The sequence below is a fragment of the Bombina bombina genome, chromosome 6 (assembly GCF_027579735.1).
Source record: "Bombina bombina isolate aBomBom1 chromosome 6, aBomBom1.pri, whole genome shotgun sequence".
Lineage (NCBI taxonomy): Eukaryota > Metazoa > Chordata > Amphibia > Anura > Bombinatoridae > Bombina > Bombina bombina.
In genome coordinates, this window is record NC_069504.1 from 250,946,197 (window position 1) to 250,968,883 (window position 22,687).

The 22,687-nt window shown below is 39.8% G+C and overlaps 1 protein-coding gene across 1 annotated transcript in view; it reads right to left on the reverse strand.

The window, feature by feature from the left end:
- Positions 1–22,687, reverse strand: part of TBC1D15 (TBC1 domain family member 15) — a 903,088-nt gene that overhangs the window by 98,821 nt on the left and 781,580 nt on the right. The gene's annotated exons all lie outside the window — the stretch shown is intronic.

The window sequence follows — 22,687 nt, forward strand, 5'->3', positions numbered from 1 at the left end:
AATTAGTATCAAGAGGACTAGAATCCTCTATTTCTAAAGCAATTAGTACTTCTTTAAGTAAAGAGCGAATAAATTCCATCTTAAATAAATATGAAGATTTATCAGCATCAATCTCTGAGATAGAATCCTCTGAACCAGAAGAGTCCAAAGAAACAGAATGATGGTGTTCATTTAAAAATTCATCTGTAGAGAGAGAAGATTTAAAAGACTTTTTACGTTTACTAGAAGGAGAAATAACAGACAAAGCCTTCTTTATAGATTCAGAAACAAAATCTCTTATGTTATCAGGAACATTCTGCACCTTAGATGTTGAGGGAACTGCAACAGGCAATGGTACTTTACTAAAGGAAATATTATCTGCTTTAACAAGTTTGTCATGACAATTATTACAAACAACAGCTGGAGGAATAGCTACCAAAAGTTTACAGCAGATACACTTAGCTTTGGTAGATCCAGCAGGCAGTGATTTTCCTGTAGTATCTTCTGGCTCAGATGCAACGTGAGACATCTTGCAATATGTAAGAGAAAAAACAACATATAAAGCAAAATAGATCAAATTCCTTATAAGACAGTTTCAGGAATGGGAAAGAATGCCAAATATCAAGCTTCTAGCAACCAGAAGCAAATGAAAAATGAGACTGAAATAATGTGGAGACAAAAGCGACGCCCATATTTTTTAGCGCCAAATAAGACGCCCACATTATTTGGCGCCTAAATGCTTTTGGCGCCAAAAATGACGCCACATCCGGAACGCCGACATTTTTGGCGCAAAATAACGTCAAAAAATGACGCAACTTCCGGCGACACGTATGACGCCGGAAACGGAAAAGAATTTTTTGCACCAAAAAAGTCCGCGCCAAGAATGACGCAATAAAATGAAGCATTTTCAGCCCCCGCGAGCCTAACAGCCCACAGGGAAAAAAGTCAAATTTTTGAGGTAAGAAAAATATGATAATTCAATGCATAATCCCAAATATGAAACTGACTGTCTGAAAATAAGGAAAGTTGAACATTCTGAGTCAAGGCAAATAAATGTTTGAATACATATATTTAGAACTTTATCAATAAAGTGCCCAACCATAGCTTAGAGTGTCACAGAAAATAAGACTTACTTACCCCAGGACACTCATCTACATGTTTGTAGAAAGCCAAACCAGTACTGAAACGAGAATCAGTAGAGGTAATGGTAAATATAAGAGTATATCGTCGATCTGAAAAGGGAGGTAAGAGATGAATCTCTACGACCGATAACAGAGAACCTTATGAAATAGACCCCGTAGAAGGAGATCACTGCATTCAATAGGCAATACTCTCTTCACATCCCTCTGACATTCACTGCACGCTGAGAGGAAAACCGGGCTCCAACTTGCTGCGGAGCGCATATCAACGTAGAATCTAGCACAAACTTACTTCACCACCTCCCTTGGAGGCAAAGTTTGTAAAACTGATTTGTGGGTGTGGTGAGGGGTGTATTTATAGGCATTTTAAGGTTTGGGAAACTTTGCCCCTCCTGGTAGGAATGTATATCCCATACGTCACTAGCTCATGGACTCTTGTTAATTACATGAAAGAAATTATGTTTTCTTTCATGTAATTAGCAAGAGTCCATGAGCTAGTGACGTATGGGATAATGACTACCCAAGATGTGGATCTTTCCACACAAGAGTCACTAGAGAGGGAGGGATAAAATAAAGACAGCCAATTCCTGCTGAAAATAATCCACACCCAAAATAAAGTTTAACGAAAAACATAAGCAGAAGATTCAAACTGAAACCGCTGCCTGAAGTACTTTTCTACCAAAAACTGCTTCAGAAGAAGAAAATACATCAAAATGGTAGAATTTAGTAAAAGTATGCAAAGAGGACCAAGTTGCTGCTTTGCAGATCTGGTCAACCGAAGCTTCATTCCTAAACGCCCAGGAAGTAGATACTGACCTAGTAGAATGAGCTGTAATTCTCTGAGGCGGAATTTTACCCGACTCAACATAGGCAAGATGAATTAAAGATTTCAACCAAGATGCCAAAGAAATGGCAGAAGCTTTCTGGCCTTTCCTAGAACCGGAAAAGATAACAAATAGACTAGAAGTCTTACGGAAAGATTTCGTAGCTTCAACATAATATTTCAAAGCTCTAACAACATCCAAAGAATGCAACGATTTCTCCTTAGAATTCTTAGGATTAGGACATAATGAAGGAACCACAATTTCTCTACTAATGTTGTTGGAATTCACAACTTTAGGTAAAAATTCAAAAGAAGTTCGCAACACCGCCTTATCCTGATGAAAAATCAGAAAAGGAGACTCACAAGAAAGAGCAGATAATTCAGAAACTCTTCTAGCAGAAGAGATGGCCAAAAGGAACAAAACTTTCCAAGAAAGTAATTTAATGTCCAATGAATGCATAGGTTCAAACGGAGTAGCTTGAAGAGCTCCCAGAACCAAATTCAAACTCCAAGGAGGAGAAATTGACTTAATGACAGGTTTTATACGAACCAAAGCTTGTACAAAACAATGAATATCAGGAAGAATAGCAATCTTTCTGTGAAAAAGAACAGAAAGAGCAGAGATTTGTCCTTTCAAAGAACTTGCGGACAAACCCTTATCTAAACCATCCTGAAGAAACTGTAAAATTCTCGGTATTCTAAAAGAATGCCAAGAAAAATGATGAGAAAGACACCAAGAAATATAAGTCTTCCAGACTCTATAATATATCTCTCGAGATACAGATTTACGAGCCTGTAACATAGTATTAATCACGGAGTCAGAGAAACCTCTTTGACCAAGAATCAAGCGTTCAATCTCCATACCTTTAAATTTAAGGATTTCAGATCCTGATGGAAAAAAGGACCTTGTGATAGGTCTGGTCTTAACGGAAGAGTCCACGGTTGGCAAGAGGCCATCCGGACAAGATCCGCATACCAAAACCTGTGAGGCCATGCTGGAGCTACCAGCAGAACAAACGAGCATTCCTTCAGAATCTTGGAGATCACTCTTGGAAGAAGAACTAGAGGCGGAAAGATATAGGCAGGATGATACTTCCAAGGAAGTGATAATGCATCCACTGCCTCCGCCTGAGGATCCCGGGATCTGGACAGATACCTGGGAAGTTTCTTGTTTAGATGGGACGCCATCAGATCTATTTCTGGAAGTTCCCACATTTGAACAATCTGAAGAAATACCTCTGGGTGAAGAGACCATTCGCCCGGATGCAACATTTGGCGACTTAGATAATCCGCTTCCCAATTGTCTACACCTGGGATATGAACCGCAGAGATTAGACAGGAGCTGGATTCCGCCCAAACCAAAATTCGAGATACTTCTTTCATAGCCAGAGGACTGTGAGTCCCTCCTTGATGATTGATGTATGCCACAGTTGTGACATTGTCTGTCTGAAAACAAATGAACGATTCTCTCTTCAGAAGAGGCCAAAACTGAAGAGCTCTGAAAATTGCACGGAGTTCCAAGATATTGATAGGTAATCTCACTTCCTGAGATTCCCAAACTCCCTGTGCCGTCAGAGATCCCCACACAGCTCCCCAACCCGTGAGACTTGCATCTGTTGAAATTACAGTCCAGGTCGGAAGCACAAAAGAAGCCCCCTGAATTAAATGATGGTGATCTGTCCACCATGTTAGAGAGTGCCGAACAATCGGTATTAAAGATATTGTTTGAGATATCTTCGTGTAATCCTTGCACCATTGCTTCAGCATACAGAGCTGAAGAGGTCGCATGTGAAAACGAGCAAAGGGGATCGCGTCCGATGCAGCAGTCATAAGACCTAGAATTTCCATGCATAAGGCTACCGAAGGGAATGATTGTGACTGAAGGTTTCGACAAGCTGCAATCAATTTTAGACGTCTCTTGTCTGTTAAAGACAGAGTCATGGACACTGAATCCATCTGGAAACCCAGAAAGGTTACCCTTGTCTGAGGAATCAAAGAACTTTTTGGTAAATTGATCCTCCAACCATGATCTTGAAGAAACAACACAAGTCGATTCGTATGAGATTCTGCTAAATGTAAAGACTGAGCAAGTACCAAGATATCGTCCAAATAAGGAAATACCACAATACCCTGTTCTCTGATTACAGACAGAAGGGCACCGAGAACCTTTGTAAAAATTCTTGGAGCTGTAGCTAGGCCAAACGGCAGAGCCACAAACTGGTAATGCTTGTCCAGAAAAGAGAATCTCAGGAACTGAAAATGATCTGGATGAATCAGAATATGCAGATATGCATCCTGTAAATCTATTGTGGACATATAATTCCCTTGCAGAACAAAAGGCAAGATAGTCCTTATAGTTACCATTTTGAACGTTGGTATCCTTACATAACGATTCAATATTTTTAGATCCAGAACTGGTCTGAAGGAATTCTCCTTCTTTGGTACAATGAAGAGATTTGAATAAAACCCCATCCCCTGTTCCTGAACTGGAACTGGCATAATTACTCCAGTCAACTCTAGATCTGAAACACATTTCAGAAATGCTTGAGCTTTTACTGGATTTACTGGGACACGGGAAAGAAAAAATCTCTTTGCAGGAGGTCTTATCTTGAAACCAATTCTGTACCCTTCTGAAACAATGTTCTGAATCCAAAGATTGTGAACAGAATTGATCCAAATTTCCTTGAAAAAATGTAACCTGCCCCCTACCAGCTGAGCTGGAATGAGGGCCGCACCTTCATGTGGACTTAGAAGCAGGCTTTGCCTTTCTAGCTGGCTTGGATTTATTCCAGACTGGAGATGGTTTCCAAACTGAAACTGCTCCTGAGGATGAAGGATCAGGCTTTTGTTCTTTGTTGAAACGAAAGGAACGAAAACGATTATTAGCTCTACTTTTACCTTTAGATTTTTTATCCTGTGGTAAAAAAGTTCCTTTCCCACCAGTAACAGTTGAAATGATGGAATCCAACTGAGAACCAAATAATTTGTTACCCTGGAAAGAAATAGAAAGTAAAGTTGATTTGGAAGCCATATCAGCATTCCAAGTTTTAAGCCATAAAGCTCTTCTAGCTAAAATAGCTAGAGACATAAACCTGACATCAACTCTGATAATATCAAAAATGGCATCACAGATAAAATTATTAGCATGCTGAAGAAGAATAATAATGTCATGAGAATCACGATGTGTTACTTGTTGCGCTAAAGTTTCCAACCAAAAAGTTGAAGCTGCAGCAACATCAGCCAAAGATATAGCAGGTCTAAGAAGATTACCTGAACACAGATAAGCTTTTCTTAGAAAGGACTCAATTTTCCTATCTAGAGGATCCTTAAACGAAGTACCATCTGACGTAGGAATAGTAGTACGTTTAGCAAGGGTAGAAATAGCCCCATCAACTTTAGGGATTTTGTCCCAAAATTCTAATCTGTCAGACGGCACAGGATATAAATGCTTAAAACGTTTAGAAGGAGTAAATGAATTACCCAATTTATCCCATTCTTTGGAAATTACTGCAGAAATAGCATTAGGAACAGGAAAAACTTCTGGAATAACCACAGGAGCTTTAAATACCTTATCTAAACATTTAGAATTAGTATCAAGAGGACTAGAATCCTCTATTTCTAAAGCAATTAGAACTTCTTTAAGTAAAGAACGAATAAATTCCATTTTAAATAAATATGAAGATTTATCAGCATCAACCTCAGAGACAGAATCCTCTGAACCAGAGGAGTCATCAGAAACAGAATGATGATGTTCATTTAAAAATTCATCTGTAGGGAGAGAAGTTTTAAAAGATTTTTTACGTTTACTAGAAGGAGAAATAACAGACATAGCCTTCTTACAAAATCTCTTATATTATCAGGAACATTCTGCACCTTAGATGTTGAGGGAACTGCAACAGGCAATGGTACTTTACTAAAGGAAATATTATCTGCTTTAACAAGTTTGTCATGACAATCAATACAAACAACAGCTGGAGAAATAGCTACCAAAAGTTTACAGCAGATACACTTAGCTTTGGTAGATTCAGCACTTGACAGCGATTTTCCTGTAGTATCTTCTGGCTCAGATGCAACGTGAGACATCTTGCAATATGTAAGAGAAAAAACAACATATAAAGCAAAATTGATCAAATTCCTTAAATGACAGTTTCAGGAATGGGAAAGAATGCCAAAGAACAAGCTTCTAACAACCAGAAGCAATAAAAAATGAGACTTAAATAATGTGGAGACAAAAGCGACGCCCATATTTTTTCGCGCCAAATAAGACGCCCACATTATTTGGCGCCTAAATGCTTTTTGGCGCCAAAAATGACGCCACATCCGGAACGCCGACATTTTTGGCGCGAAATAACGTCAAAGAATGACGCAACTTCCGGCGACACGTATGACGCCGGAAACGGAAATAGAATTTTTGCGCCAAAAAAGTCCGCGCCAAGAATGACGCAATAAAATTAAGCATTTTCAGCCCCCGCGAGCCTAACAGCCCACAGGGAAAAAGTCAAATTTTAAGGTAAGAAAAAATGGTCAAATCAAAATGCATTATCCCAAATATGAAACTGACTGTCTGAAAATAAGGAAAGTTGAACATTCTGAGTCAAGGCAAATAAATGTTTGAATACATATATTTAGAACTTTATAAACAAAGTGCCCAACCATAGCTTGGAGTGTCACAGAAAATAAGACTTACTTACCCCAGGACACTCATCTACATATAGCAGATAGCCAAACCAGTACTGAAACGAGAATCAGCAGAGGTAATGGTATATATAAGAGTATATCGTCGATCTGAAAAGGGAGGTAAGAGATGAATCTCTACGACCGATAACAGAGAACCTATGAAATAGACCCCTTAGAAGGAGATCACTGCATTCAAATAGGCAATACTCTCCTCACATCCCTCTGACATTCACTGCACGCTGAGAGGAAAACCGGGCTCCAACTTGCTGCGGAGCGCATATCAACGTAGAATCTAGCACAAACTTACTTCACCACCTCCATCGGAGGCAAAGTTTGTAAAACTGAATTGTGGGTGTGGTGAGGGGTGTATTTATAGGCATTTTGAGGTTTGGGAAACTTTGCCCCTCCTGGTAGGAATGTATATCCCATACGTCACTAGCTCATGGACTCTTGCTAATTACATGAAAGAAATAAATTTATCAGGTAAGCATAAATTATGTTTTCTCTTGTTAAGTGTATCCAGTCCACGGATCATCCATTACTTATGGAATACCAATACCAAAGCTAAAGTACACGGATGATGGGAGGGACAAGGCAGGTACTTAAACGGAAGTTACCACTGCCTGTAAAAAAAACCTTTCTCCCAAAAATAGCCTCCGAAGAAGCAAGGTATCAAATTTGTTAAATTTGAAAAAGTATGAAGCGCAGACCAAGACTCCGTCTTGTAAATCTGTTCAACAGAAGCCACATTTAAAAAAGGCCCAAGTGAAAACCACAGCTCTAGTAGAATGAGCTGCAATCCCTTCAGGAGGCTGCTGTCCAGCAGTCTCATAAGCTAAATGAATTATGCTTTTTAACCAAAAAGACAGAGAGGCTGCTGAAGTCTTTTGACCTCTCCTCTGTCCAGAATAGACAACAAACAAGGTGAACGTTTGATGAAAACTGTAGTAACTTGTAAGTAAAACTTTAAAGCACAAACCACGTCCAATATTGTGTAATAGACGTTCCTTCTTTGAGGAAGGATTAGGATACAAGCATGGAACAACTATCTCTTGAGTGATGTTCTTGTTAGATACCACCTTAGGAAAAAAACCCAGGTTGGTACGCAGGACTACCTTATCCGTACGAAGGACCAGATAAGGAGAATCACATTGTAACACAGATAACTTGGAGACTCTACGAGTCGAGGAAATAGCTACCCAAAAGGAACTTTCCAAGATAAAGATTGATATCTATGGAACAAAAAAGGTTCAAACGGAACTTCTTGAAGAGCCTTAAGAACCAGGTTTAAGCTCCATGGTGGAGCAACAGTTTTAAACACAGGCTTGGATCTAACCAAAGCATGACCAAATGCCTGAACGTCTAGAATACCTGCCAGATGCTGGTGCAAAAAAATAGACAGAGTAAAAATCTGTCCCTTTTAAGGAATTAGCTGACAACCCTTTTCTCAAAAACATCTTGGAGAAAAAATAATATCCTGGGAATCCAGGCTTTACTCCATGAGTAACCCTTGGATTCATAACAATCAGATATTTACACCATATCTATGTTCAATTTTCCTAGAGACAGGCTTTCATGTCTGTATTTAAGGTATCAATGACTGACTCGGAGAAGCCATGCTTTGATAACATCAAGCGTTCAGTCTCCAGGCAGTCCATCTCAGATTGATTCTATTTAGATGGTTGAAAGGACCCTGAGGTAGAGGGACCTGTCTCAGAAGCAGAGACTGTGATGGAAAGGATGACATGTCCACCAGATCTGCATACCAGGTCCTGCGTGGCTACGCAGGCACTGTCAAAAACACCAAAGCCCTCTCCTGCTTGGTCTTGACCTCCGGAGGAATTCCCACTCCCCCGGAAGAAAAGTCTGACGACTTAGAAAATCTACCTCCCAGTTCTCAACACCTGGGATATGGATAGCTGATAGACAAGAGTGAGTCTCTGTCCAGTGAATTATTGTAAGACTTCTAACATCACTAGGGAACTTCTGTTCCCCCTTGATGGCTGATGTAAGCCACAGTCGTGTATATTGTCCGACTGAGTATGATGTACCTCAGAGTTGCTAACTGAGGCCAAGTCTGAAGAGCATGGAATATCACTCCCAGAATAGTTATTAGAAGGAGGGTCTCCTCCTAAGTCCACTATCCCTGAGCCTTCAGGGAGTTCCAGACTGCATCCCAACCTAAAAGGCTGGCATCCATTGTAACAATTGTCCCAGCTGACCTGCGGAAGGTCATACCCTTGGACAGATGGACCCGACATAGTCACCAGAGAAGAGAATCTCTGGTCTCTTGGTCCAGAATCAACAGGGGGACAAATCTGTGTAATCCCTGTTCCTCTGACTGAGCATGCATAGTTGCAGCGGTCTGAAATGTAGACGTGCAAACGGTACTATGTCCCTTGCCGCTGCCTATTAAGCCGATTTCATTCATGTACTGAGCCACCGAAGGGCGCGGACGGGATGAAAAACACGGCAGAAATTTAGAAACTTTGACAACCTGAACTCCGTCAGGTAAATTTTCATTTCTACAGAATCTATCAGAGTCCCTAGGAGGGAAACCCTTGAGATTGGGGATAGAGAACTCTTTCCTTGTTCACTTTCCACCCATGTGATCTCAGAAATGCCAGTACTACGTCCGTATGAGACTTGGCAATTTGGATGTTTGACGCCTGTATCAGGATGTCGTCTAACTAAGGGGCCACTTCTATGCCCCGCGGCCTAAGGACCGCCAAAGCGACCCCAGAACCTCCATAAAGATTCTTGGGGCTGTAGATATCCCAAAGGAAAGAGCTACAAACTGGTAATGCCTGTCTAGAAAGGCAAACCTGAAAAACGAAGGTGATCTTTATGCATCACAATGTGAGGATAAGCATCCTTCAAATCCATTGTAGTCCTCTATTGACTCTCCTGGATCATAGTTAAGATGGTACGAATAGTTTCCATCTTAAATGACGGAATTCTGAGGAATTTGTTTAAGATCTTTAGATCCAAAATAGGTCTGAAGGTTCCCTCACCTTGGGAACCACAAACAGATTTGAGTAAAAACTCTGTCCCTGTTCCTCTCTTGGAACTGGATGGATCTTGTACACAATGTAAGAATGCCTCCTTCTTTATCTGATTTGCAGATAATTGTGAAAGGCGAAATCTCCCCTTTTTTGGGGGGGGAATCTTTGAAATCCAGAAGATATCTCTGGGATATAAATTCCAATGCCTAGGGATCCTGGGCATCTCTTGCCCACGCCCGGGCGAAGAATGAAAGTCTGCCCCCTATAGGATCCGTTACCGGATAGGGGTCCGTTCCTTCATGCTGCCTTAGAGGCAGCAGCAGGCTCCTTGGCCTGCTTATCTTTGTTACAGGTCCAATTGTCTCCAGACCGCCTTGGACTGAGCAAAAATTCCCTCTTGTTTTGCCTTAGAGGAAGTGGATGCCACACCTGCCCTGAAGTTTTAAAAGGCCTGAAAATTAGACCTTTTTTGGCCCTTGATTCCTATCCTGAGGAAGGGCATGACCTCTTCCTCCAGTGATATAAGCAATAATCTCCTTCAAACCAGGCCCGAATAGGGTCTGCCCCTTGAAGGGAAGTTAAGTAGCTTATTTATTAAAGTCACGACAGCTGACCATGATATAAGCCATAGCGCTCTGCGCGCCAGTTTAGTAAAAAACAGAATTCTTAGCCGTTAGTCTAGTCAAATGAACAAAGGCATCAGAAAACAAAGGAATTGGCTAGCATAAGCTTGTCAAATATATTCATCCAATGGAGTCGCTAACTGTAAAGCCTCATCAAGAGACTCAACCCAGAACGCCGCAGCAGCAGTGACAGAAGCAATGTATGCAAGGGGCTGCAGGATAAAACCCTGTTGAATAAACATTTTTTATCCATTGGATCTAAAAAGCACAACTGTCCTCGCCAGAGGTAGTGGTACGCTTAGCTAGAGTAGAAACTCTTCTCTCCACCTTAGGAACTGTCTGCCAGAAGTCCCGTGGTGGTAACTATTAGAAAACATTCTTCTAAAAAATAGGAGGGGAAGAGAACGGCACACCTGGTCTATCCCATTCCTTATTAAAAAAATTTTTAGTAAACCTCTTTAGGTATTGGAAAAACATCAGTATACACCGGCACTGCATATTATTTATCCAGTCTACACAATTTCTCTGGCCCTGCGATTGTACACATTCATTCAGAGCAGCCAAAGCCTCCCTGAGCAACAAGTGGAGGTTCTCAAGCATAAATTTTAAATGTAGAAATATCAGAATCAGGTTAAATCATCTTCCCTGAGTCAAAAAAAAAAAAAAATCACCCACAGACTAAGCATATTGTGAGGTAGTATCATACATGGTTCTTAAAGCGTCTGTATGCTCTGTATCTACCCCCAGAGCTATCTGCTTTCCTTTAATTTCAGGTAGTCTGACTAATACTGCTGCCAGAGTATTATTCACCACCTTTGCCATGTCTTGTAAAATAAACGCTATGGACGCCCTTGATGTACTTGGCGCCATTTGAGCGTGAGTCCCTGAAGCGGGAGTCGAAGGGTCTGACACGTGGGGAGAGTTAATCGGCATAACTTTCCCCTCGACAGAATCCCCTGGTAAAATAAACGCTATGGGTGCCCTTGATGTACTTGGCGCCATTTGAGCGTGAGTCCCTAAAGCGTGAGTCAAAAGGTCTGACACGTGGGGAGAGTTAGTCGGCATAACTACCCCCACGACAGAATCCTCTGGTGATAATGTTTTTAAAGACAAAAAATGATCTTTATTGTTTAACATGAAATCAGTACATCTGGTACACATTCTAAGATGGGGTTCCACCATGGCCTTAAAACATAATGAACACAGAGCTTCCTCTATGTCAGACATGTTAGAACAGACTAATAATGAGACTAATAAGCTTGGAAAACACTTTAAATCAAGTTAACAAGCAATATAAAAAAACGTTACTGTGCCTTTAAGAGAAACAAATTTTGTCAAAATTTGAAAAACAGTGAAAAAAGGCAGTAAAACAAACGAAATTTTTACAGTACATGTAATAAGGTAACAGAGCATTGCACCCACTTGCAAATGGATGATTAACCCCTTAATGCAAAAAACAGATAAAAAAAACGACATAGACGTTTTTTTAAAAACAGACACAACAAAACTGCCACAGCAGAGCTGTGGATTACCTTCCCTAAAAACGATTTTGGAAGTCTTTTTAGCCCTTTAGAAATGTCCTGTAGTATTCATGGGACTGCTGAGGGAATCTGGATAATTCATTTTGTAATTTTAACTGCGCAAAAAAAGCGCTAAATTAGGCCCCTCCCACTCATATTATAACAGTGGGAAGCTTCAGTTAACTGTTTCTATGCAAAATTTAAGCCAGCCATGTGGAAAAAACTTAGGCCCCAATAAGTTTTATCACCAAACATATGTTAAAAAACGATTAAACATGCCAGCAAACGTTTTAAAACACATTTTTACAAGAGTATGTATCTCTATTAATAAGCCTGATACCAGTCGCTTTTACTGCATTTAAGGCTATACCAACATTACAGTGTTATCACCAATGTACGTTAAAAAATGATTAAACATGCCAGCAAACGTTTTAAAACACATTTTTATAAGAGTATGTATCTCTATTAATAAGCCTGATACCAGTCGCTATCGCTGTATTTAAGGCTTTACTTACATTACTTCGGTATCAGCAGTATTTTCTTAGTCAATTCCATTCCTAGAAAAATATTTTACTGCACATACCTTATCTGCAGGAAAACCTGCACGCCATTCCCCCTCTGAAGTACCTCACTCCTCAGAATGTGTGAGAACAGCAAATGGATCTCAGTTACGTCTGCTAAGATCATAGAAAAACGCAGGCAGATTCTTCTTCCAAATACTGCCTGAGATAAACAGCACACTCCGGTGCCATTTAAAAATAACAAACTTTTGATTGAAGAATAAACTAAGTATAAATCACCACAGACTCTCACGACCTCCTATCTATGTTGAGGCTTGCAAGAGAATGACTGAATATGGCAGTTAGGGGAGGAGCTATATAGCAGCTTTGCTGTGGGTGGACTCTTGCAACTTCCTGTTGGGAAGGAGAATATATTCCATAAGTAATGGATGATCCGTGGACTGGATACACTTAACAAGAGAAAGACATTTATCAGGTAAGCATAAATTTTGTTTTCTCTTGTAAGGTGTATCCAGTCCACGGTTTCATCCATTACTTGTGGAATACCAATACCAAAGCTTTAGGACACGGATGAAGGGAGGGACAAGGCAGGAACTTAAACGGAAGGCACCACTGCCTGCAAGACCTTTCTCCCAAAAATAGCCTCGGAGGAAGCAAAAGTATCAAATTTGTAGAATTTAGAAAAAGTATGAAGCGAAGACCAAGTCGCCGCCTTACAAATCTGTTCAACAGAGGCCTCATTTTTAAAAGCCCATGTGGAAGCTACCGCTCTAGTGGAATGAGCTGTAATTCTTTCAGGAGGCTGCTGGCCAGCAGTCTCATAAGCTAAACGGATTATGCTTCTCAGCCAAAAAGAAAGAGAAGATGCCGAAGCCTTTTGGCCTCTCCTCTGTCCAGAGTAGACAACAAACAATGCAGATGTTTGACGAAAATCCTTAGTAGCTTGTAAATAAAACTTTAAAGCACGAACCACGTCAAGATTGTGTAATAGACGTTTCTTATTTGAAGAAGGATTAGGACACAGTGACGGAACAACAATCTCCTGATTGATATTCTTATTAGATACCACCTTAGGAAGAAACCCAGGTTTTGTACGCAAAACTACCTTATCTGTATGGAAGATCAGATAAGGGGAATCACACTGTAAGGCAGATAACTCTGAAACTCTTCGAGCCAAAGAGATAGCTACCAAAAACAGAACTTTCCAAGATAGAAGTTTGATATCTATGGAATGCAGAGGTTCAAAAGGAACCCCTTGAAGAACTTTAAGAACTAAATTTAAACTCCATGGCGGAGCAACAGGTTTAAACACAGGCTTGATTCTAACTAAAGCCTGACAAAACGCCTGAACGTCTGGAAAATCTGCCAGACGCTTGTGCAGAAGAATAGACAGAGCAGAAATCTGTCCCTTTAAGAAACTAGCTGACAATCCCTTTTCCAATCCTTCTTGGAGAAAGGATAATATCCTAGGAATCCTGACTTTACTCCATGAGTAACCCTTGGATTCACACCAATGAAGATATTTACGCCATATCTTATGATAGATTTTCCTGGTAACAGGCTTTCGAGCCTGAATTAAGGTATCAATGACCGACTCGGAGAAACCACGTTTTGATAAAATCAAGCGTTCAATCTCCAAGCAGTCAGCCGCAGAGAAATTAGATTTGGATGTTTGAATGGACCTTGGAGTAGAAGGTCCTGCCTCAGCGGCAGAGTCCATGGTGGAAGGGATGACATGTATTTATAAAATATGTTAGGTACTTGTAAAGGTGTATCAGTCTGGACTGTTTTCTCTCCCTATACCAAGTGTTTTGTGAAGAATACAAATACTTTGCTAGGAAAGTCTTCCGTAGTCTACACTTCTCAGAATATGAGTTCATTCCTAATTAATGCAAATATAGGACTTATGGTAAACGGATGTGTGTATGTACACACCTCATATTAACTGCATTGTTTTTTGCACGATTCTTATACATAAGTATTTATATATAATGACAACAAGAATCAATACCACCAATGTTCATACTGTTTAGTCTAATGTAATTTGCTTAAATTGTTACAAATATCCAGGTTCACTTACTGAACATAAGGGGTTAAATGTACCCTGGGCGTGTTGTTTTTATTAACATGTCGTTTTTATCCAATGGTGTTGTTCCAATCCTATATATAAAGCACACCTGTGGCTGGCATCAGTATGCTATGACTACGGCTTTGCCGAAACGCGTAAGCCTGCCAGCCAGAGGTATCCCATCTCTATCTGCTTCAAATGTGACTGTATGTCCGATTTTAAATAACCCATAAAGGTTATGTTTTATATATGTTACTAGCGCTTCAGTTTCTCTTTTCGTTTGGTGGTTTAATAAAGTCCCATATTAATTAAGACAGCTTTTAGCTGTAACAAGTGCCAGCAATCTCCTTGCAAAAGAAAATTAAAATGGCACTTACCTGAAAGTGCTGTCCGGCAGCAGGACACCTCACCTGGTTTGAGAGGGTGCAGCACCTCACATGGCCCTGTGAAGAGAGAAAAACTGAGTAAACCTACTCAGGTTTTCTAGCTAGGGCAGCAGATTCTTGAGAAAACGCAGTGAGGATTGTACCACACAAGTTCTCAAGTGCTCAAAAGCCACAACTGCCCTACTGAAGAGACTGATGTGGAATGAGTACGTTACACGCCGTTCTGCGTCCTTACACCGATATTACAACAATAGCACTGCATGGCTAATTTACCTCACCAATAGGATTAGGTTAATTCATAGTGACTAGTGACATATGGGTCACATAAGGTAAACAGAACTTAGCGAGTGGAGTTGTGGTACACTCGAGTGTATCTTGTGGGGAGTTATTAAAGGGACAGTCTACACGGTATCAACATGCAACTCAATATAATCCTTTATATCTACAGTAATATCATGTACATTGGACTGTGAAGGTTTAACAGTAGATGTATTTGTACTATAGAAACATTATCAGTATGAAATAATAAAACATAACAAGTGCAACATATTTAAGCTGAAGAAATCAAATCAGCTAAATAAACAATATACACACTTGGCTTTGGTAGAAATTGTGTACAGGTAGCTTAGTTCCTACAGTAACATCAGAGACAGGATCAGTTTGAGACATCTTGCAAAATGTAACAAAAAAAGAAAAAATAACATTTAAACAAAATATCCAATTTCCTCAAAATAGCAGTTTCAGGAATGGAAAAAAATTCTTATGCTAAAATACTTAAATGAAAATAAAATAAAAAAGCTAACATCATAGCCCTGTGTAAACAAATGAGATCAGAGAGCAAAAGAGGAAGAGACTTAATATAACACATTTTTTGGCGCCAATAATGACGCTAACAAAGATGACGCAAATGCAGAGAAAAAAAACTTTTGCCGCCAAAGTTAACAAGAAATGACACGACTTGCGTCATAACAAGCGCGACTTTGCGTCAAAAAAATTTGCGTCAACAAAGTCGCAAGAAAGAGGTGACTCGCATTACAACAAATGCAACCTCCGCGCCAAAAATATTCACACCAAGAATGAAGCAATAAATAGAAGCATTTTGTGCCATCGCTAACCTAATTTCCCCACGGAAATTTGAAAAAACAAGTCCGAAGTTACAACTAGCGGAACCCCAGGTAAGAAAAAAATTACAAAATTTCTCCCAAAAACATAATTTACATGCTGAAACTGTTAGACTGCAAAGGGAAATAAACATAGACCTGACTCATGGCAAATATATGAAATATATATTAAAACTTTAAAATATAAAGTGCCAAACATAGCTGAGAGTGTCTTAAAAAATAATATATACTTACCTGAAGACACCCATCCACATATAGCAGACAGCCAAACCAGTACTGAAACATATCAGCAGAGGTAATGGTAGAGGAGTATAATGTTGATCTGTAAAGGGAGGTGGCAGATGAATCCCCACAACTGAATTTACAGAGAGCCTTAGCAGAGATTTCCCATAGGTGAAAACATGGCATCATCAGGCAATACTCCCTTCACATCCCTCAGACAAACACTGTACTTTTAGAGGAATTGGGCTTCAAAATGCTTAGAAGCGCCTTTCACAGAAGAAAATCAAGCACGACTTGCTTCACCATCCTCCAACAAAGGCAAAGTTTGTAAAACTGAGGTATGAGTGAGGTGGGGTTGTATTTTTTTCGGCATTTTGAGGTTTGGGAAACTTTGCCCCCTCCTGGTAAGAATGTATATTCCATACGTCACTAGCTTATGGACTCTTACCACTTACATGAAAGAAAGGAGACATAATAAGCTCTGCTTAAATACCATAGAGCCCAAATAGGACGGGAGACCCCTCCCCTTATTGGACCATAAAACAACCGTGTTATGAACATAGTCACACATTGCGATAGTGTCAAGGATAAACTTATGATTATATATCAAAACAATCCTGATTGCAATACGGCTACCTAGAGAGCTCACAAAGAGTTTGTATGTAAATACAGGAGTTGTGGCAGTCTAGATAACAGCTAGCAGATTGCAGCAACAGTTATCAGAATGTCATAATTTAGCCAGAGGCATCTAAGTACACCGGATATACAGTGACTGAATCAAGGACTCTGGCAGAATATTACAATAAGGACAGAATCAGCAACAACATATGAACCAGTATTCACTGAATAGAAACAGCCATAATAAGGTAGTAATTATACAGCATAACAGTGGCAGTGAGTGGCAGCAGTTCGTTATACAAGTTATATATATTCAGCTAGATTGTAGCAGAAAGGAGCGGCAGTTCAAATATACAGGTTATATATGACCTGGTACAGACAAGTGTGATTCTGAGGTGGTCCGGTGTTTTCCCCGCAAGTTGATGGGAATGAGCAGTCGGGAAGAGCTTCCTCCGACATTGAGAAGTGAGGAGCGGTTGGTGCAGCTGCGGCAAGTGCCGATGACGTCTGCGGCTGTGAGACTGAACACAGGAATCAGCTGAGATGCGGTTGCGTGCTTCAGGCACGATTGGTTGAGAGGAAAAGCGAAAAATACTTTACTCCTGGAACGGAGGAAAATCAGGCAGGCTAGAAACTTGAAACTGCTAGTAGCACGGCTGTACTACAATAAACCAAATTAACCCAGCAATAACCTTTGGTAGGAGGAGGCTTAAATACCCACAAGAGGAGTGGCTAAGTTAAAGGTACAGTGTAACAGAAAGGACCTGACAGATAGGTACCAGGACAATGACTCAAAAAGTTACCTGAGAAGCTTCCCTCTCTCTGCCAAAAGACAAATTCAAGACAAGGGAAACAGCCCAGAAAGGCAGGATGTGAAGCCTAACTCTGGCCTCTAGGAACCCTGGATCCGATATGATCCAGAAACAAGCACCCATCCAACATAGTACCTAAAAAAGGTCCTGCCTCTTATTTAGGATATATGGACCTGCTCTGCCTGGACCAGAATAGCTAGAAATAACTCTCTCGAGAAGAAGGAAAGAGTAGACTTAACTGCCATATCCGCCAGAGCAACTCAAGCACTAAACAGAAAATTCTGAAGTTCCAGCTTATGCTGGAAAACTGAGATTAAACCAAATAAAGAAATATAAATTCCATGGCTTAAATTCGTCTCGAAAACATTGAGGGAACCATCACCCCGAACTAAGACCTAGATGCTTCCACAGGAAGTCTTCAGAATCTAATTTCCCATAGGACGAAATGTCTTCCTAAAAAGAGTTTCCACAATGACCAAGAGCTCTAAACAAATAACTATCCGAAACGGAATAGAAAAAGAAATTAAGCAAGCGCACAAAAGTGATAGCCAAGAAGGGTGTGCAAAAACAGGTCCTGCCCGTCAGTTATTGTACTGTCCTTTTATCTTTGTTACCTATGAACAGCGCTGCGGAATCTGTTGGCGCTTTATAAATAAAGAATAATAATAATAATATGACACAAACCCCCCATAGAGCTCGGAAGTGGGACTGTAGCAAAAAATAAAAACAAAAGTATATATATATACAACCGTCTTAGTTGCTTCCACAGGACGAGAAGGAATAGGATCTTCATCCCTCCCATTCGCCTAGTCAAGATTGCTATCTGATTTAGAGGACTGAGATTCGACTAACGGTTCAGTACTAGGATTCTCTAACATCGCCAAAACTTCTCTCAGATGTAAACGTAGGCGTGCCATTCTAAATCTAAATGCTAAATCCTCTTCAGTCTGAGGAATCAAATCATCATACTCCGACCCTGGAGGTCCTACCTCTGAAGCCTCAGAGGGAACCGTATCCCCAGATGACTGATCAGATACAATCGTCAATTTGCACAACGGTCGTTGGGCAGGAGTGCATGGATTAACCCTTTGCTTGCACGTAGCAGGAAGAGGCAAAATTGCTAAGGCCGTAGAGATGGCCATGCGGAACTGCACAGTAACCGCTGGTGGAAAAAAGCCCCCTTCAGATGAAGGAGCAGCGGTACCCGGGGAAACGGCATGTGTAGGAACATAAGAGTCTAGGAAACGCACCTCACGGGACGAGGAATCCTCAGAGGCGGACGGCTCAGTGGTCTCTAACATCTCAACATTGGTTGATGAGAACACCCTGTTGCGGCATACGGAAAATAATTCCTAAGGAACTACTCCGAAATCTTCTGACACTTCTCTGCCAACCTCCTATGAAGAAAGGCAAAGAATGACTGGGGGGATGAAGGAAGTGTGGGAGGTATTTAAGCCTTTGGCTGGGGTGTCTTTGCCGCCTCCTGGTGGCCAGGTTCAGTATTGCCCACAAGTAATAAATGCCGCTGTGGACTCTCCCTGTATTAAAGGGACACTGAACCCAAATTTTTTCTTTCGTGATTCAGATATTCCTAAATTACTCCTATTATCGAATGTTCTTTATTCTCTTGGTATCTTTATTTGAAATGCAAGAATGTAAGTTTAGATGCCGGCCCTTTTTTGGTGAACAACCTTGGTTGTTCTTGTTGATTGGTGTATAAATTGATCCACCAATAAAAAAAGTGCTGTCCAGAGTACTTAACCAAAAAAAAAAGAAAAAGCTTAGATGCATTCTTTTTAAAATAAAGATAGCAAGAGAACGAAGTAAAATTGATAATAGGAGTAAATTAGAAAGCTACTTAAAATTGCTTGCTCTATCTGAATCACAAAATAAACAATTTGGGTTCAGTGTCCCTTTAAGAAGGAAATTTGTTTAAAAAAAATTAATAAAAAATGTTGTAAGGACTCAAAGATATATGGTATAAGGTACTGCAAAGGGCTTTAGTGTATATATATATATACACAGTATATATACTGTATATACAGTATATATACTGTATATACATATATGTACACAGATGTATTTAACTATTTGATTTACTGTATATGTACTGTACATATTTAACATTCAAAATGAGCATCAGAATGGGGAAGAAAGGGGATTTAAGTGACTTTGAACGTGGCATGGTTGTTGGTGCCAGACGGTCTGGGCTGATTATTTAAAAAACTGCTGATCTACTGGGATTTTCACGCACAACCATCTCTAGGGGTTTACAGAGAATGGCCCGAAAAAGAGAAAATATCAACTGAGCGGCGGTTGTGTGGATGAAAATGCCTTGTTGATGTCAGAGATCAGAGGAGAATGGGTAGACTGGTTTGAGATGAGAAAGGCAACAGTAAATCAAATAACCACTCATTACCACCAAGGTATGCAGAATACAATCTCTGAACACACAACACGTTGAGCCTTGAAGCAGATGGGCTACAGCAGCAGAAGACCACACTGGGTGCCTGATGAGTGTCTGATGAGTCTCGATTTCAGATGTGACATTCAGATGTTAGGGTCAGAATTTGGCGTAAACAACATGAAAGCACGGATCCATCATGCCTTGTATCAACGGTTAAGACTGGTGGTGGTGGTGTAATGGTGTGAGAGATATTTTTAGCACACTTTAAGCCCCTTAGTACCAATTGAGCATCACACTTGCCACACTCTACCTGAGTAATGTTGCTGACCATGTACATCCCTTTATAACTACAGTGTACCCATCTTCTGATGGCTACTTCCAGCAGGCTAATGCACCATATAACAAAGCTCAAATCATCTCAAACTGGTTTCTTGAACATGACTATGAGTTCACTGTGCACCAATGGCCTCCACAGTCACAAGATCTCAATCCATACCTTTGGGTGTGGTGGAACGGGAGATTCACATCATGGATGTGCAGCTGACAAATCTGCAGCAAATGCGTGATACTATCATGTCAATGTCAATATGGACCAAAATGTCAGAGGAATGTTTCCAACACCTTGTTGAATCTATGCCATGAAGAATTAAGGCAGTTCTGAAGGCAAAAGGGGGTCCAAACTTGTACTAGCAAGGTGTACCTAATAAAGTGGCTGGTGAGTGTGTGTGTACATTATATATATATATTTTACATTAACAGTATATATATATATATATATATATATATATATATTAACATAAGTACATTATTTTCTATGTGAAGAACATAGGAATGTAAAATATGCGTAACGCGTATTGGGCTTCACAATATAGGACTAACGAGGTCGGGTTAGCACACATGAAGGATTGCTATCTTCAATGTGCTTAATTGAAATATTAAATATAAATGATTTAAAATCTTAATAAAAATTATTATACATACTGTAATATATATATATATATATATATATATATATATATAGTCTATGAATTATTTAGAATATTTTACAGAATGGATAATAATTTTTTAACAGTTTATATTTAATATTTCAATAGCGCGCATTAAAGATCTCAATTCTTTATGAGCTGTAACCTGACCGGGTTAGTCCTAAGTTGCGAACTCTAAAGCGCATTACACTTATTTTTATTCCTATGTTCTTCACATAGAAAATAATGAACTTTTTATTATTAAATATATATACACATATCTATACACATACAGTTGTGCTCATAAGTTTACATACCCTGGCAGAATTTATGATTTCTTGGCCATTTTTCAGAGAATATGAATGATAACACAAAAACTTTTCTTTCACTCATGGTTAGTGTTTGGCTGAAGCCATTTATTATCAATCAACTGTGTTTACTCTTTCTAATTCATAATGACAACAGAAACAACCCAAATGTCCCTGATCAAAAGTTTACATACCATGGTGATTTTGGCCTGATAACATGCACACAAGTTGACACAAAGGGGTTTGAATGGCTATTAAAGGTAACCATCCTCATCTGTGATCTGTTTTCTTGTAATTAGTGTGTGTGTATAAAAGGTCAATGAGTTTCTAGATTCCTGACAGACCCTTGCATCTTTCATCCTGTGCTGCACTGACAATTCTGGATTTTGAGTCATGGGGAAAGCAAAAGAATTGTCAAAGGATCTGTGGGAAAAGGTAGTTGAACTGTATAAAACAGGTAAGGGATATAAAAGATATTCAAGGAATTGAGAATGCAAATCAGCAGTGTTCAAACTCTAATAAAGAAGTGGAAAATGAGGGGTTCTGTTGAAACCAAACCACGGTCAGGTAGACCAACTAAAATTTCAGCCACAACTGCTAGGAAAATTGTTTGGGATGCAAAGACAAACCCACAAATAACTTCAGGAGAAATACAGGACATGTGGTGTGGCTGTTTCAAGATGCACAATAAGGAGGCACTTGAAGAAAGATGGGCTGCATGGTCGAGTCGCCAGAAGAAAGCCATTACTATGCTTACAATATGCCAAACAGCACAGAGACAAGCCTCAAACCTTCTGGCACAAAGTCATTTGGAGTGATGAGACCAAAATTGAGCTTTTTGGCCACAACCATAGACGCTACATATGGAGAGGAGTCAACAAGGCCTATGATGAAAGGTACACTATTCCTACTGTGAAACACGGAGGTGGATAGCTGATGTTTTGGGGGATGTGTGAGCTACAAAGGCACAGGAAATCTGGTCAGAATTGATGGCAAGATGAATGCAGTATGTTATCAAACAGAGCGCCTCATTTTCCACTTCTTGATTAGCGTTTGAACACTGCTGTTTTGCATTCTCAATATCTTGGATATCTTTTTATATCCCTTTCCTGTTTTATACAGTTCAACTACCTCTTTCCCAGAGATCCATTGACAATTCTTTTTCTTTCCCCATGACTCAGAATCCAGAAATGTCAGTGCAGCACTGGATGAAAGATGCAAGGGTCTGTCAGGAGTCCAGAAACTCATTGACCTTTTATACACACACACAAATTACAAGCAAACAGATCACAGGTGAGGATGGATGGGTAGTTTCTGTTGTCATTATGATTAAAAAAGAATAAACACAGTTTATTGATAATAAATGGCTTCAGCCAAACACTAACCATGAGTGAAAGAAATTTTTTTGTGTTATCATTCATATTCTCTGAAAAATGGCCAAGAAATAATAAATTCTGACAGGGTATGTAAACTTATGAGCACAACTGTATATA